The sequence below is a fragment of the Stegodyphus dumicola genome, chromosome 6 (assembly GCF_044657685.1).
Source record: "Stegodyphus dumicola isolate Sdum_Otavi_A_Nest chromosome 6, ASM4465768v1".
NCBI classification, from domain to species: domain Eukaryota; kingdom Metazoa; phylum Arthropoda; class Arachnida; order Araneae; family Eresidae; genus Stegodyphus; species Stegodyphus dumicola.
This window is the reverse complement of record NC_140773.1, coordinates 143,756,810-143,772,616: the sequence shown is the minus strand read 5'-3', so window position 1 is coordinate 143,772,616 and position 15,807 is coordinate 143,756,810. Positions and strand designations below refer to the sequence as shown.

The 15,807-nt window shown below is 30.0% G+C and overlaps 1 long non-coding RNA gene across 1 annotated transcript; it reads left to right on the top strand.

Annotated features, from left to right (window-relative positions):
- The first annotated feature begins 710 nt into the window (after positions 1-710).
- Positions 711-9,578, top strand: LOC118195167 (uncharacterized). Its single transcript, XR_004759207.2, has 3 exons — positions 711-857; positions 9,110-9,259; positions 9,405-9,578. It is a non-coding gene; the product is annotated as an uncharacterized LOC118195167 (long non-coding RNA).
- Positions 9,579-15,807: the final 6,229 nt, after the last annotated feature.

Below are 15,807 nucleotides of genomic sequence, written 5' to 3'. Positions count from 1 at the left end.
TATAAGCTAAAATTATCTAATTATCTATTTCAGTTAATGTTGATGATTGCGTTGTTCCTCAATTTTCGAATTGCATCCGGCTTATTATTTTTTGCAGACTGTAAGAGCAATTTTATAAAAGTAAGCTTAAACTTTCGATTATATCAAATAGAATTTCCGATATATATTTGTTAATATGTAAAGGATCTAAAGCGAAAGTATGTTTTGAAATCCGAAATCTGTTTATCAATTTCACGCTGCTCGGCGGCGGGCGCCTAATGAATTGGAAGTTGATTTGTCAGCACTATCCTTATCTTCAGCGCAGATGTTTTTATTTTATTTGGCTTATAATTCCTTACCAAATGTAGTATTTCATCTCGATATGCTCCGTCTTTGATATGATTTAAAACAAGTTCCTCGTCATTATAATTCGCTTTCGATAGCGAAGAAAAGTGACAGAGGTTATTGAAAACAAAAAAATTTCGATTGACAAATTAGTCGGTGTTCTTGACACAGCAATTATACGACTTGAACGGCGGAACTTTGTAACTGAACAAGAAATTATGTCTGTTTAATAGAATTAAAGAGAAAGTATTATCACATGAAACGAAGCAAAACTTAAACAACTTACATTGAAAGAAATGTTTAATAAAGTAAACAAATAAATATTAAGCTTTTTCTTTTTGCAAATTTTGATACCCTTTAGATCATAATTGTTCTTTATTTCATAAATTACGGTTTCATATTTTTAATTTTAGAATTTCTGCATGCCATCTTACGAGATTTAAACTGATGATCTATAATCCGGAATCGCCGAAGTCCCGACGAGTCCGGATTAACGACTTTCGACTGTAATTGGTCAGTCGATAGGATAATTTGTAAGTACCAAATTATATTTAAGGAATAACATTAAAATAAAACGTTTTTATTTTCCCTTGTCATATTATAAAGCGACATTCCTTTCTATTTTAGTGACTTAGGAACATTTTGAATCTCCAAAATAAACAAGATAATAGATACTTTATGAAGTATAGTTTTTGATTCTTCTTAGCAAACGCAAAGGAGTTATTACATTTATTTTAAAATTAGCAAATAAGTTATTACATTTATTGGTTAATCTTCGGATTATGGTAACTTGGCGAAAATTTGGCGACCAACCCTGCTAGTTTTTTTTGGACGCTATTTTGTTTTCATGAAGTACAGGTATTTATTTTTTTTTACTCAACATTTTCCCCAACAATCTGCTAGCCGAATTACGCTTATGCTAGAACTTTTATGAAACAAAAGTGCTTAATCATTACGAAGATTAGATGCGAAATTGGGAGAAAGTGCAGAATCGCCCACTGCTTGCCGCGTTTTTAAGAATTGCACATACACGGTATCCATGTGCACGTCGACCTATTCTCACTTAAAAAAATCCCAGAATTGCATAAAAATGGCATTGCACACACTCTTGACTTTATCCATGCACACTGCTAAAGTCCTAGCTAGTAACCTTTATCGCCTTATCGCCTATCGGCTAGCAGATTGTTGGAAAAAAATGTTGGAAAAAAAAAAAAAAACATGCCTTTACTTCGTGAAAACAAAATGGCGTCAAAAAAAAAAAAAAAAAAAAAAAAAAAAAAAAAAAACTAGCAGATTGCTGTAGCAGGGTTGGTCGCCAAAAATTCGCCAAGTTACCATAATCCGAAGATTCAACCAATGTTTAATCTGTTAATATTTATTTGTTTCATTATATGTTACATTACTAAGTTTATCCAGATAAATATCATTCACAGTAATATTCATTTTATTTTCATCATATTTAAAAGTACTTAATTAAAGCTTTTCTTCTCTATTCGAAAGTTTCTATGTAAAAAGTCTAAGAAAATTAGAAAATAAAATTAGCCAAAGGTAAAAAATTTAAAATATCTAATGGAATACTAATATTTTATTACGTCTGAGTTTTACAAATGCATCAATAATCTGAATCACTAAGAACAAGAAGGTAAAACTAATCCTATGTTAACTACAAGAGGTGTTCAAATGAAAAGTTATGAAATGTCATAACAATTAAACCAGTTGAAATTTGAATATGCTGCTTTGGCATAATGTAGTGAGACATCTAAGGACATGAATGCAGTATTTGACATGGTTGCGCGCAAGCCGCCACACATGTTCTTGGAGTGAAATAGGCAGTTGTGTGTTCCGTCCAAATAATGCGGCAGTTCATGTGATGACATCTTGGCATTCCTAATGCAAAATTCTGTGATTGAGAAGTAGCGAGATGTCATCAGATTTTTGACTGTGAAAGAGGTTAAACCGGCTTATATTTATTGCCGGATGGTGGCTCTATATGTATCAGTTTGTGTGTCCAACAAATCAGAAAGGAAGTTGAGTGCCAGTTCTGCTCCATATACGGCCACTATCTGATGATGAATATCAGCCGGTTTAACCCCTTCTCCAGTTAGATATCTGATAACATCTCGCTGCTCCTCAGTCGTCGAATTTTGCATTGTGAATGCCAAGTTGTCATCATACACACTGCTGCATCAATTGGATAGAACACACAACTGCCTACTCCACTCTGGCGTCAGGTGCGGTGCTTGGGCATGCGCGCAACTATGTCGGATACTGAATTCGCGTCCTTAGATGTCTCACTACAAAATGCCAAAGTGGCATATTCAAATTTCAACTAGTTTAGTTATTACAATGTTTCATACCATTTCATTTGAACACCCCTTATATAAAATACCAAAATTAGCATTGCATAGTCTTTTAAGCCATGTCATTGCTTTAAAAGAATCTGGATTGTAATGCCATAATTGATATGCATGAATTGAAATATTTCGAAAATATATTCAGAATTAAATATATGAAAAGTTGAATAAGAACATTAAAAGAATAATTTGCCATTATGTATGCCTTCCTTATGTGTTTACATATTATAAGAAAGTTAACAAAATATGTATAATATAACAATTTAATACAGCAGTACAGGAACTTCGAACAAGATTAGCTGTATATTTTTTAAATATTAGCATTTGCCTTCTAGGCTACTTATTGTCTGTTGGTAAAACTGGCTTGTATTTTAATTTGCTCGTCATCAACAAATATATTCTGATTAGTATAAATGTAAAATATATGGTAGCAAAATGGAGCTGCTGCTGTAAGTACATAATCACACAGTCACTTGTCACGTATCACAGTATACATAACAGTTGTTGCTCTAAATATGTAAAATAAAGTGCATGCTATATATAACTCATGTTGTTATTTCAAATTTCCAATAAAATAAAAGTAGTAACCAATTGCAAAAATGAATGACACAGGTTTTATTTTGTATTCCTCTTAATTCTGTCATATTTATCTCAAATATCTCATTACTTTAAATTTATCAAATTATGCACTATGTGCTTTTTTTAATATATGTTTCTGGAGTATATTCAATACAGAAAACAAGTATTCATAGTTAAGTGTAAAAGTAACATTTTGAATCAAATCATACATCTTTTTTTTTTTTCTTTTCATGCTAACTTCTTTATTTGGTGATTCTATTCTTTACTTTTTTCTCCATAGATAGGTATAGTTTTTGTTTTCATTTTTGTTCTAAGTGATTTATTTTATAAAATCTGTAGAATGTGTTTTGAATTATTTTTCTTTCAATGAATTAATATTTTCTTAGATTTTTACTCTTATAGATATAAAATAAAATTTTAAAAATATGAAGTTTATCTATTTACTTAAATTTAATTATCAATATATATATCTAGTATCAAAAATTTTTATTTTAAAACAAAACTATCCCAATCTTATTCCTACACAATATGCTGCTGAAAATTAAACAGTTGTAGACAAAAAAAAAAAAAAAAAAAAAAAAAAAAAAAAAAAAAAATTAGAAACAAATCCACAGACCTCAAAGAAATGAAATTCAAAACCAGAAAATTTTAAAATAAGCCCAAAATATATAAATAAATCAACCAACGGTCAGAAGAATTGAAGAAATATGAAAAACAAACGGCAAAAATACAAAACTGTTGGAAGAGAAATTCATTTAAATCTGATTCAACGTTATCAAGAGGAAGTAGATCACACTCAATTAAACCCTCTTCCCATTGGAAAAACCACTGCATTTCTATTCATTCAAAATTAGCTGATGAGCCATTCTAAGTTATTTAAATTATACAGTTCACTCCAAAATTTTGAACTCCTCCTTGATGCAATGCGGTCCGTTATAGAGATGTACCCAAAGAAACCCATATGTAAAAATTCCAAAGTTAAATAAAGTAAAAGAAATTAATAGATACTTTTTACCAAATTTAAGATTGAAATTAAAATGTTGAAATATGAAAATATTTAGGAACTTTGAAATCATAACTTACTCAGTTGACACTGAGGCAATCTGTTAAAGAAATATATAAAATACATTCATATGTAAAGAACTTTAGTCACTAATAAAAAAAAAAAAAAAAAAAAAAAAAAAAGAAAGAAATTAAGTAGTTTCACTGAATTTAAGATTGAAATTTAAAATGGAGCAATAATAAATAACTTCGAAATTAACAGAGTGCAATGAAGTCAGAACATTCACTATGAAAAAAAAACTAGAAGAGTAAGATTCAGAAATAGATGCTTAGGGGTGCCAATTTGGCTTCATTGGTGATGGCAAGTTTGAAATCTTCCAAACTATGAATTAAACACTTAAAAGAAATTTTCAATTTTTTTTAAAGTAGAATGAGTTTAAAGTAGGATGAGTAAAGTTTCAAATTTTTTTAAAGTAGTGAAAGAAAAGAAAGGTTAGAAAAAAATAAAGTATTCCCATTATGGGCTTATCATGATGACTTAGAATAGAGTAGATCCTCTGTTGTTAAAAGTAATGTCAAGAAAAATTGCACAGAAATACAAATATTTATAATGAAAAACTATAAAATTCCTTAAAATATCCTTCTTTATTTGAGCCAGTTACCCTTAAAAAGTCCTCCATGAAGGTATCCCTTCCCTTAGCCAGATAGCCCTTGAGGCTTTGCCGTAATTAAATAACCTAACCTTCTTTATTCTTCTCAGTTTGAGCTTTCAGATAAAATATTTAGACCTTGAAAAAATTTTATAGGGTGTAGACTACTCCAGCTTTTCTTAAAGGTCTGTTAATGAAGTTAATTGAAATTTAATTTTCTTGTAAAATTTTAACCTGTTGTTGTTCAGTCTGTGTGCAAACTTTTTTAATTCTGGTAATTTGATTGAAATTGTATTTTCTATTACTTTTTTAGAGATGTTTGTGTTACAATTTAAAATTTTCGAGTGAACTGTGATAATTAACCCTTTCCGGCACGCTAACTTTTAAAGTTGGAGTTTTGATTGAAAAAAAAAAAAAAAAAAAAAAAAAAAAAAGAAAAAGGTAGGCAGTCTAATTAGGCCTAGAGGAGTACACAAGTAAAATTTTATAAAGATACATGCATCTTTTTAATTCTGTGGGTGTGTCCATTTTGGGCACACTGATTGAATTGAGCTTAGAAAAGAGTGCCGAAATGAGTATTGTTGTCAATGAACTGACCGATGAGATGCGGAGAAACAAAGAATGCAGACTCTCAGTTGTTCTAGATTATCGGTGAGCCCGGTCTGGGCGCACCTAGGGTTCGCCGTTTGATTTTAGGCAAGATTTCAAGGTAAAAATTTAAAACTAATATAGAATAAGGAGATTAGCATACAGCCAAAAAAATAACATAGAAATTTCTTTTCAAACAATTTTTTTATACCTTAAAAAAATCTGGAAGATTTCTTTGGAAAATGAGGGTTTTAAAAAACTGAACATGGCTAAAATATATGGACTGGTTTGTGTTGAGCTGCCATCTACTATAAATAAAGAAAGTTCAGGGTAACCTATAGTAACCTATAAATCCTTTTTCATTCAATTTTTCTGTGCATACAGAAGGAAATTTTTAGGTGTGTCCAGACCGGACACACTGTGCCGCAAAAGTGATTGATAAGCAGATTTTGGATGAACGGAAACGCAGTGTTTTCCCATTGGGAAGAGGGTTTAAATTGAGTGTGATCTATTTCATTACAATAACGTTGAATCAGATTTAAGGTATGCGACATTGTTCTAGTCGTCAATTTTAATGAAATTTTTCAAAAAATTTTTTATTACTTTATTTTAAAGCCTATACATCTAAAAGTATTTTATTTTGTCTCTTCGGCCATTAGAAACAGAATTATGCCTGTTCTTGTTCTATGCCATGACCCGGAAGTTTCTGTTTAAGAATCCCAAACTTGATGTCTAAAGGTATCCAGACTGCTCTAAATAGCTTTAAAATGAGAATTTTTCATTTGAATACTTTTGGTGATATTCAGAAGATGAATTTGAACCTTTCTATTTGTTATTAAGTGAACATGTTTAGTTTCGAATTTAATTTTCATACTTGGCAGTAGGTCCCACGCTGAACACTGGTAGTTCGGTCCGAGGTTCGAATCCCGCGAACGGGCTGGCTGCATGGACGTTTTTGTGGTTTTCCCCATGTGTAACGTGTATGCGAGCCAGTTTCCCTTAGAAAGTCCTCCACAAAAGCATCCCTCCCCTTAGGCAGATAGCCCTAGTGTGCTTTGCCGTATTCTGAATACACCAAAAAAAAAAAAAAAAAAAAAAAAAAAAAATACGCACCGTACTTGGCAGTATTTCCCTTTCCTTCTGTTTGTGTTTGCATTGCATGAAACCTATTTTTTTTTTTGAAAAACTTGATTTTTTTTTTTCAAATTTTCTGTTAGAAAAAAAAAATTAGCTTAAAATATTACCATAGTAATTTTATGAAACTTTTTGCTAATATTCTGTGAAATATTGTGAATTAAATGAGCTAAAAGTTAGGTTTATGTACATATCTAAAATTTCTTCAGTAAATTTTGTAAATGAAAGGAGAGAAATTCTTCAAAAAAATAACTAATGCATAAATGAAAAAATAACTAGACAGGTATATTTAATAGATATTTTACTTTATCACTGGGATTTTAGTTCACGTAAATAAATATAAGGAAAAAATATGAAAGTAACATTTTCTAGTTTGTAGGAACATATCTAGTAATTCTGAAATTTAACATATTTCAAACCCACAATGTAAGAAAAAAACAAAAATTATACTTTGATAATATATTTATTACCAGTTTTTACCATTTCATGCAGTATTCTGCTAAAGAACATCAATAATAGATTTATTTGTTCTATTTTCCAAAATTTGGGTGTCGAATGTAGTCTTAATTGAATTCCTATTCCTTTTTTTTTTTTTTTTTTTTTTTTGTATTATTATTATTATTATTTTGTGGTTTTTCACATTTCTTAAATTCTTCTGACCTTTGGTTGGTTTATTTAAATATTGTTGGGGAATTTAAAAATTTACTGCTTTTGAATTTGGAGAATTACAGAGTTGCCTCTAAATTTCTTACTTTTGTGTATATGTATATATATATAATTTATTTACTAAAGAAATATTGATTATATTATCTCCTAATATTAATTTTAGTAGAAGTATCTAAAAAGAGTGAACTCAGAGGTAGGAAGTTTAATTCCGAAAATTGTTTTAAAGTAACTTGAATGTAAATTGTTAAAAATGTTTTGCGCAAATATTAGAATAACTTGTTTTCGAACGCAAATATTTCAGCTATTGTGCAAGTATTAGAATAATTTGTTTTCGAACTAAGTGAATTTTAAGATCATACAATAAATATATATATATATATAAGCAGAAAAATCTACATTAATGTGATAACAGCCTTGACATCGAACTAATGTTATTGCAATGTAAATTGTGTTCCAGTTCTAGAATCTGAAGTTTTGGTGCCAGTTGTATGGGTCAGGAGCTTCTCCCAGCTCATTGCAAATATTTATTTTAGTAAACTGTATTAATCACTATATTTTACATGGTGCAAAAGGGTATAAACTTCTTCAGTATTGCTCTTTAAATACTGCATTTTAATTCTGACAAATTCCGTAAAAACTTCCTTTAAAATTGGGCCAGTTCTGAATTTTTAATACTTAAATTATTATCTATAAATCACTGGCATTTATCCTTTTTGAGCTTTCAGGCCCTAACAATGATGGGTAAAGGGTCTGACTGCTTGATAAAATTGTCATGAGCTATATGTACAATTTAATATTGATTTAACTATAACATTTATAATTATTCCACGTAAAAAATAGTATTTAATTATTAATTAAAAAATATTCATTAGTAAAAATATGAACATATTTTTAACATAAATGTAAAGAATACATTCAACGTGATCTAAAATTTTTGTTTAATTTTTGGTATGCTTCAAATGTATGAAAATACACCAACTACAAATCCACTTAAGTTAATTTTCTTATCATTATATGTGTGATTACAACTTATGTGTTCTGTATGCAAGTAATTTTTGTTATTTATTTGAATTTGTCCTGATAGTGTGAAAGTGATTTGAATTAGTGATCTTTGTGTAAAAGTAATGATTTCAAAATTTTTTGTTAAATCTTTGAAACATTATTAACTGCTATTTATAATTGCATGATCAATGCCATATGTAAGATATTATAAATTTCTGGTTTGTATGATTTCTAACTTAAACAAAGGAAAATAGTAAACTTATTACATACATGGAATTTTCATTGATGTAATTTGTAATGAGCTGTGAAGGTAGTGCTGCATAAAGAGAATTACAACCTCATATATAATACTGGATTAAAAAGAGGTTAAATTATTTTCATTTTTACGCTTTTGTTTTCTAAACCTAGGAATATTTCTCTCTAGGTTTATTCTTCTGATGATGAATAAGTTTGCATAAACTTGATCGAATTCCTCACGAATAGAATGGCACGTAGAAATTCTTTTGTTCAAGACTTAATTCAAAGTCGTAAGAATTTCACATATGTGAATGTTTTTATAATGAATAGAAGCTAAAAATAGTAATTTTTTTTTCTATCATGCTCATCAAAACTGATTTTCCCTTTCTCTATTAGAGGAACATTTCAGAAAGAATTTAATGGTTATAGACAAACAAACAAAAAAAAAAAAAAAAAAAAAAAAAAAAAAAAAAAAAAAAATCCAACTAAAAAAGGTATGCATTCAAACTTTATATTAGAATCAGTTTTTTATATGCATTCAGTATGTACATTGTCGTTGATGAATTTTTGTAGGAGAAAACTATTTTACAAGCGGGTTTGAATACTCATGAACAACAAGTTAGATACTTGGAAAGAAAACTTTCTGCATCAGAACAGACTCTAGAAATGTTACAGAAACAACTATCAGATGCCAAAAATGAAATAGAAGCTACAAAATTTCAGGTTTTTTAAAATTGTTTTTGCATTTTTTAATAATATTTTCAAGATGTTGATTTTATGTTCTTTTTCATGTTCTACTTCTTATCTTGATATTTACAATTAACGTTTTTAAGTTTATTTCTGAACTAATTAATAATTTGCCTTTCAGGAAGTAAAATGGAAGTGTGTTCTTAACAGAGCTGTGATGAAAATTTTCAAATATATTTAATAAAAACATGTACATATAATTGTGTATTTTCTGAAGGGTGCAATAATGCTTAATTATTCTATTAATTTTCTTAATTAATGTTTGTAGATGCACATAAGATTTTTATAAAATGAATGTTAACAATAAATTTCTTTCAAAATCTAAATTTCATTACTGTATTTATTGAACCAGGATTGTTTTAAAAAATTTCAAGTTAAAAAAAAATCATAAAATCATCATTCATTTTTAATATTTTTACTGTATTAAAAAATTTGAATGGAATTTCTTTGTAGATGAGCATCAAAGGTAAAATTCTTTCTGAGCAAGAAAAAGAATTTCAACATATTAAATTGGAAATGCAAGAACAACTAGCTTTAAGAAAAGATCGCATGAGAAGAATGATGGTACTATATACTTTTAATTTAAACTTTCTGCTCTGTTTAATGCAGAACACTTGCTATTTACCATAAAGCACTATATTACCATAGTCAGTATTTTCATAGCCAGCTTAAATGTATAACGTAATAGTTTGCAAGTGAGAGATGATAATAATTATGAGATAAAAATGGTGCTGCTGTTAGTCAGCTGTTAAAAGCTGGAAACAAATTTCTTCAAAAATGCTTGTTATCAAAGATTATCATTTGGCAATTAAGTTGCAGTGTAATATGAATCATACTGCATTTGTGTTCGCTAGCTTGTGAAAATTGAAATAAAATGAGATAAAATGTTCTAGATTGAAATGTTCAAACCAAGTTTAAACCCATGAACTAGAAGAGAAGGGCTAATTCATAGAGCTTTTCTTCCCTAGAGCGATGATGTAATCATGTTGAAACTGGCGTCAAAGATGCAATTCGTAGCAAAGAAATTTATGTTTTAAATTTAAAAAAAAATAGCCTTAAAAAAACTGCGTGTGAAGAAATAGCTATAATTTAGAAGATAAGGTGTTATTACTGTATAACACTTAAAATAATTTATAATGCTTAAAAAGTCAATAATACTTATTTATTAATTTTGAAAGAATAGATAAAATAGGCTACAGTTCCATTTTCTTAAAAGTTGCGGGTTTTTTTTAAACCCTGTGCATTTATTATTAAACCATGAAGAAAAAAGCTGTGGCATTCATTATCTTTTCTTTATCTGCATACTAAGTGGGAGAATTCTATTACTGTTTCTAAGGTAATCATAATAACAGCTTTCACAGTATTGGATTTTTTGTGGCAATCCAAGCAAATAAATTTTCATGCCATCTTCGCAATCACTGCATAGAAAATGTTGACTCAAATTCTTGCATTTTTCCCATTAGTAGAACCCAGTCTTCAACATATGTCCATTTTTTTGCCAAATATGAATTGGTCTTTGTATAAATATGAAATATAATATTCCTTTCTCATTTCCATGAATTTTATGGCACTTTGCTATAATGCAAGAAGATATATTACATAAACAATACTTTACAACAGGGGTCTTAAACTTACATTGCACATGGTTCCGTGCATAATTTGAAATTAGCTGACAAGCAGTAATTACACACACACACACACACACACACACACACACACACACACACATATATATATATATAAAAAAAAACCCTGAAAGTTGGTATCTGCAAGAAATTTCTGTTGGTCACAATTTATAATTCAAACAGACAGCTAAACATTAAAATTTTACAGCAAAATATTAAAATTTTCAGGTTGGCATTTATTCAACTAATTGTAATGTACTGAATTAACTACTAAATAACTTGCTTTTAATTTAAACTAAAAAGAAATATATGAATGCTTCCCAAAAGGGACAAAACTTGAGAATAATGACAACCTATTCTCTTTCTTTTACTTGTTAGATTTTTCAGTGACGCATACAGAAAAAATAATATTTGTGTGTAAAATATTGTAAACATCTTTGTTTTTTACTACACCTTTCAGCTACTCCACCACATGATGTTTTGATTTTCATGAAGTTTTTAATCTTGGAGGGAAATTACTAGAAAGTATAATCATAAACAGTAGATACTCATTGGCTGTTTCGTTCTTTTTGTAGATCTATTAATTTTCAAATAAACCCCCTCTCCAAAAAAAAAAGGGGGGAGGGGGAACTGTTCTCATTTAAATGTACTCAAAAACAAAGTGAATATTCTTATTCCAAAAATTCATAACTGATGATATTTATCTTTTGGCAAGTGCTAATAAAAATTAAACAAATTTGTATCTTCGGATCTTTCAATAAGATTTATATCACGGTGTACATTAATTACTCCATTTTTAGATTTTTTGAAGATTTACTCATGTTTGTATTTGGTAATGAATATAATGTAAAACTGGACTTGAAAACATTAAAATCTTAAATGTTTTCTTCACATTCTTGTCATAATAATTCTAATTAATTTATGGGAAATGTATTCATGGGTTGCATAAAATTACTCCGAGGCCCGCCAGTTTGACTTTGTCACTGCTTTACTAGAAAACAAATACATGTTGTCAAAAATTAATTTGGGATGTCCATATTGCTAGACTATCACTTCACAGCAGAATGAAGCTACGCTTTTAAACAGACAGAGTTGATGCAACATTGCGATGTCAGACTACTTCCTGTTAACTCCCCCTTCAAGGATCACATTACAAGGGATCACTCAAAGGAATGACCTAGCCCTTCTCTTTAACCCTGGCTTAAACCTAAGTAAATATAGGAGCTTTCACAGATATCTATCAGCTGGAGCTGGTCATCTGCAAAAGCTCCTCCTTTTACTTATATTAACTGTTTTTTTTAATGTCCCCCCTTCTTTGTTGTACTGCCAGTAAATTGCAGGTCAGAGATGGTATCCAAAATGTATGATCAAATGTTTTAAAAATCCCCAGAACAGGATTACTGAAATGGTTATTAAAAACAAAATTCTGAATGTGCTGCATGTATATTTTTGCTGTGGAGATATGAGAGCTCCTAAAAAGAGACCTTATTGCTGTTTAGATACTTGTTCATTGGGTGAGGAATTTGAAATTCAAATGAAGTGGAAGGTAGAATTCAGATGAAATAGATATTGGTAAAAATAGTTTTATATAACTTTAAAGCTATTTAATAAGAATTCCTGTTTTTGAATCCCAAATGTTTTCATACTGGGATTCAAATAAAGGAATTCTAAGAAACAGCTCAGTTATAAATACAGTATTGAAGGTCTAATTACCTTCAAAATTTCAGGGGTGTTTGTGCTCCGGGGAAACCACGGAATTCCGGGGATTTTGAACTTCGGGGATCGTCGTTCAAAAGGAAGTAGGAATAATAATGAATTATTTATTTTGATCTGGGTAATTTTGTTTGCTTTGAAAGCAGAAAACGCAAGGTCAGTGTGTGTGGTGAAAACTTTTCCTTTCTTTCTCCAAAGGCAGTGATAATGCGTGAAAAGGGGGAAAAAACTTCTTTTTTGTTCTTTCCTTATTACGAGTTATGACTCATTCCCCCGGTTCTCGGACATTCTCTTCTGGATTCTTTTCGGCAAGTAGGCGCGGCTGAAAAAAAAGGGAGAGACTTCGTTCGACCAGATGTGCGATCACGTGACTCTGGGTTCAAAGGTCTTATCTCTCCTGGCATGGTTCCAATAAGTAGAGAAGGTGGATTTTTCGCTGTATTAGCTATTTGTCATTGTTCGCTTCTCAACTTTTTTTTCTCTGCTGTGTAAAATTTTCGTTTCATTTATTGATGCACGTAAATTTTTCGTTTCGTTTATTGAAATATTTTTTTATTTATGTACGCAAGAGAATTTCACTCTGAAATTTCTCGATATAAATAGTGATATTATACAATTAGAAGAAGGTGTCCGGAATGCATTTAGGTGGAATTGGATTGAACGGAGAGATGGTAATGGGGATACCATCGGCACATGGTGCAAGAAAATAAATGTTGCTGGACAAGCATATTGTGTTTTTTGTAACTCACTGCTGAAGTATGGTGGGGAAGGATTCAAGGCTTTCACAAATCATTCTAAAACTGCGACGCACATAAAATATTCAAAGTGCATTAGACATTCAATGACTTTAAGTAATTATGCTAATTCAAAAAATACTGATGACTTACTGGAGACTGATGCTCGGCCATTGGATATAGTGATAAGAAAAGCACGCCAAGAGGTATTAATAACTTCGTTTATAACCGAGAATTCTCTTTCTTTCAATGTAGCTCCCAATTTAATTGAACTCTGCAAACAGTTGAGCTGCGATCAGACAGCACTAAACTCGTTGGAAATGTCCAGGACTACTGCATGTTATAAGATGAAATATGGGCTCGCAAAAACTATTAAGGAAAATATCATTAAAACTTTAAAAGAGACTCCATTTTCTCTAAATTTGGATGAAAGTACTAACAATGCTCAAGAAAGTATACTGGCAATATTGGTGCAGTTTTATGACAACAATCAAAATGAAGTTGTAGTTCATCATTTTGCTTCTCTAAAGATGGAATCTTGCAATTCAGAAGCTGTTTTTAAAGCAGTTGTTAATACTATTGAAGATAATAATATTCCATGGGCAAACTTAATTAGTGTATTAATGGACTCGTGTAACACCATGCGTGGGAAAAAAAAAAAAAAAAGGGTTTTGAAACCAGACTACGATCAAACAAAGCACCCCACTTATTAGATATTGATGGTGACACATGTCACACAGCTAATAACTGTGCAAAAAAAATTGCTTCATGTTTTGATAGATGCTTAGAAGATTTGTTTGATGACATCTATTGTGATATGAAAAGCTGCAGTAAAAGAGAAAATTTTTTCAAAATCTGTGAATCCCTTGCCATTAAAAAACTTAAGCTCTTGAAGAGACCAGACCATAGGTGGGTGTACATTTTATGTGTTTTAGAAAGAATCAAAGATCTGTGGGATGCTCTTATTGCATTTTATTTTCACTACTTGGATAAAACTGATAAAGGGGATTATTTTTCTTATGTTGAAACTGTATACAATAAAAGAAATATTTCTGCAGCTCAGAAAAAAATTGTTGAAGGGGTGTATTCTTGCTTGCATTCCCAACAACTCACAATGCTTTAGCTCGGAAAAAAAGAATATTAAATGGGTTATTTGTTATGCAAAACAAAACTTTATTGCATATGGCATTATATTCAGCAGTATTACCAGAGTTCAACACATATATTAAATTATTTGAAACAAAAAAACCAATGCTTCATTTAATACATTCCAGTATTTATAAATTCATGGCAAAATTTTTCTCTTTTTTTATGAAGCCAGAAAATATAGAATGCACATCTTATAATGATTTATTAAAGGTTGATGTCACAAATCCAGAATTCCATCTACCTAAGTAATATTTACTGGTGCAGAAGCTTCCACTCTCCTGAAGAAATTATCAAAAAATCATCCAATAGCAAAAGAATTCCAAATTTCTCTGATGAAAGCTTATACTAATACAGCACAGCATATGAAACAGAAATTACCCCTTAAAATTTCATATCTAATTAGTTTTACAGCATTAGATCCAGAGCTAAGAGGTAAAACCAGTACAATATTAACTTTTGAAAAATTATCATCTTTTATGTCCCATATTTTTAGTGATAATGAAAAGTCAAAAGTAGAAGCTGAAATAAGGTTATACCAGAGTGATATTGATATCACCAAAGAAATGCTCTACACATCTGATGAAAGTGGAAATCAAGTCAAGTGTACAATTGATAAATATTGGTCTAAAGTTTTTAATTTAAAAGATGATTTCACTAATGATTATAAGTATCCTACATTGGCTAAATTGGTCAAAGCCTGCCTTAGCTGCTTCCATGGCCCATTAGTGGAAAGTGCATTCAACTTAATGGATACACTTGTCACTGACTATAGAACCTCTCTTAAGATTGATTCCCTAGATGCAGTGCAGACTATTAAATATGATTTATTGGCTTCTAAAGAAACCTCATGTGAAAAATATGGCTAAAAAAATCCAATGACTGATCCAATTCACAAAGATCTCTTACTGAATATGAACAGAAGTTGGAAAACATATCAAGAGGACTTAAAAACATGTATTTCAGATGAGTCACCTATAAAAGTCTCTGAAAAACCTTCTACATTAGCAGAAAAGCAAACTGCTTCTACCTCTGCATGTGCAGTTCTCGAGGAAATTTCTGCAACTGTAAATGAGGAAAATAAAAGTCAACGTTCCTGCAATTATGAAGTTCACCACAAAAGAAAGACAAGCCCACAAACATCAGAAAATAAAAAAAAAGCAGCAGAAATTAGATAATTTTTTTTAAAGAATTAATTCAGGTAATTTAAAATATTTACATAAAATGTAGTAGTTTATATGTTTGAAAATTTATGGTTATTAATTTTGCAAAAAAAGTAATTCATTGAACTTTTATAATTAGGTCA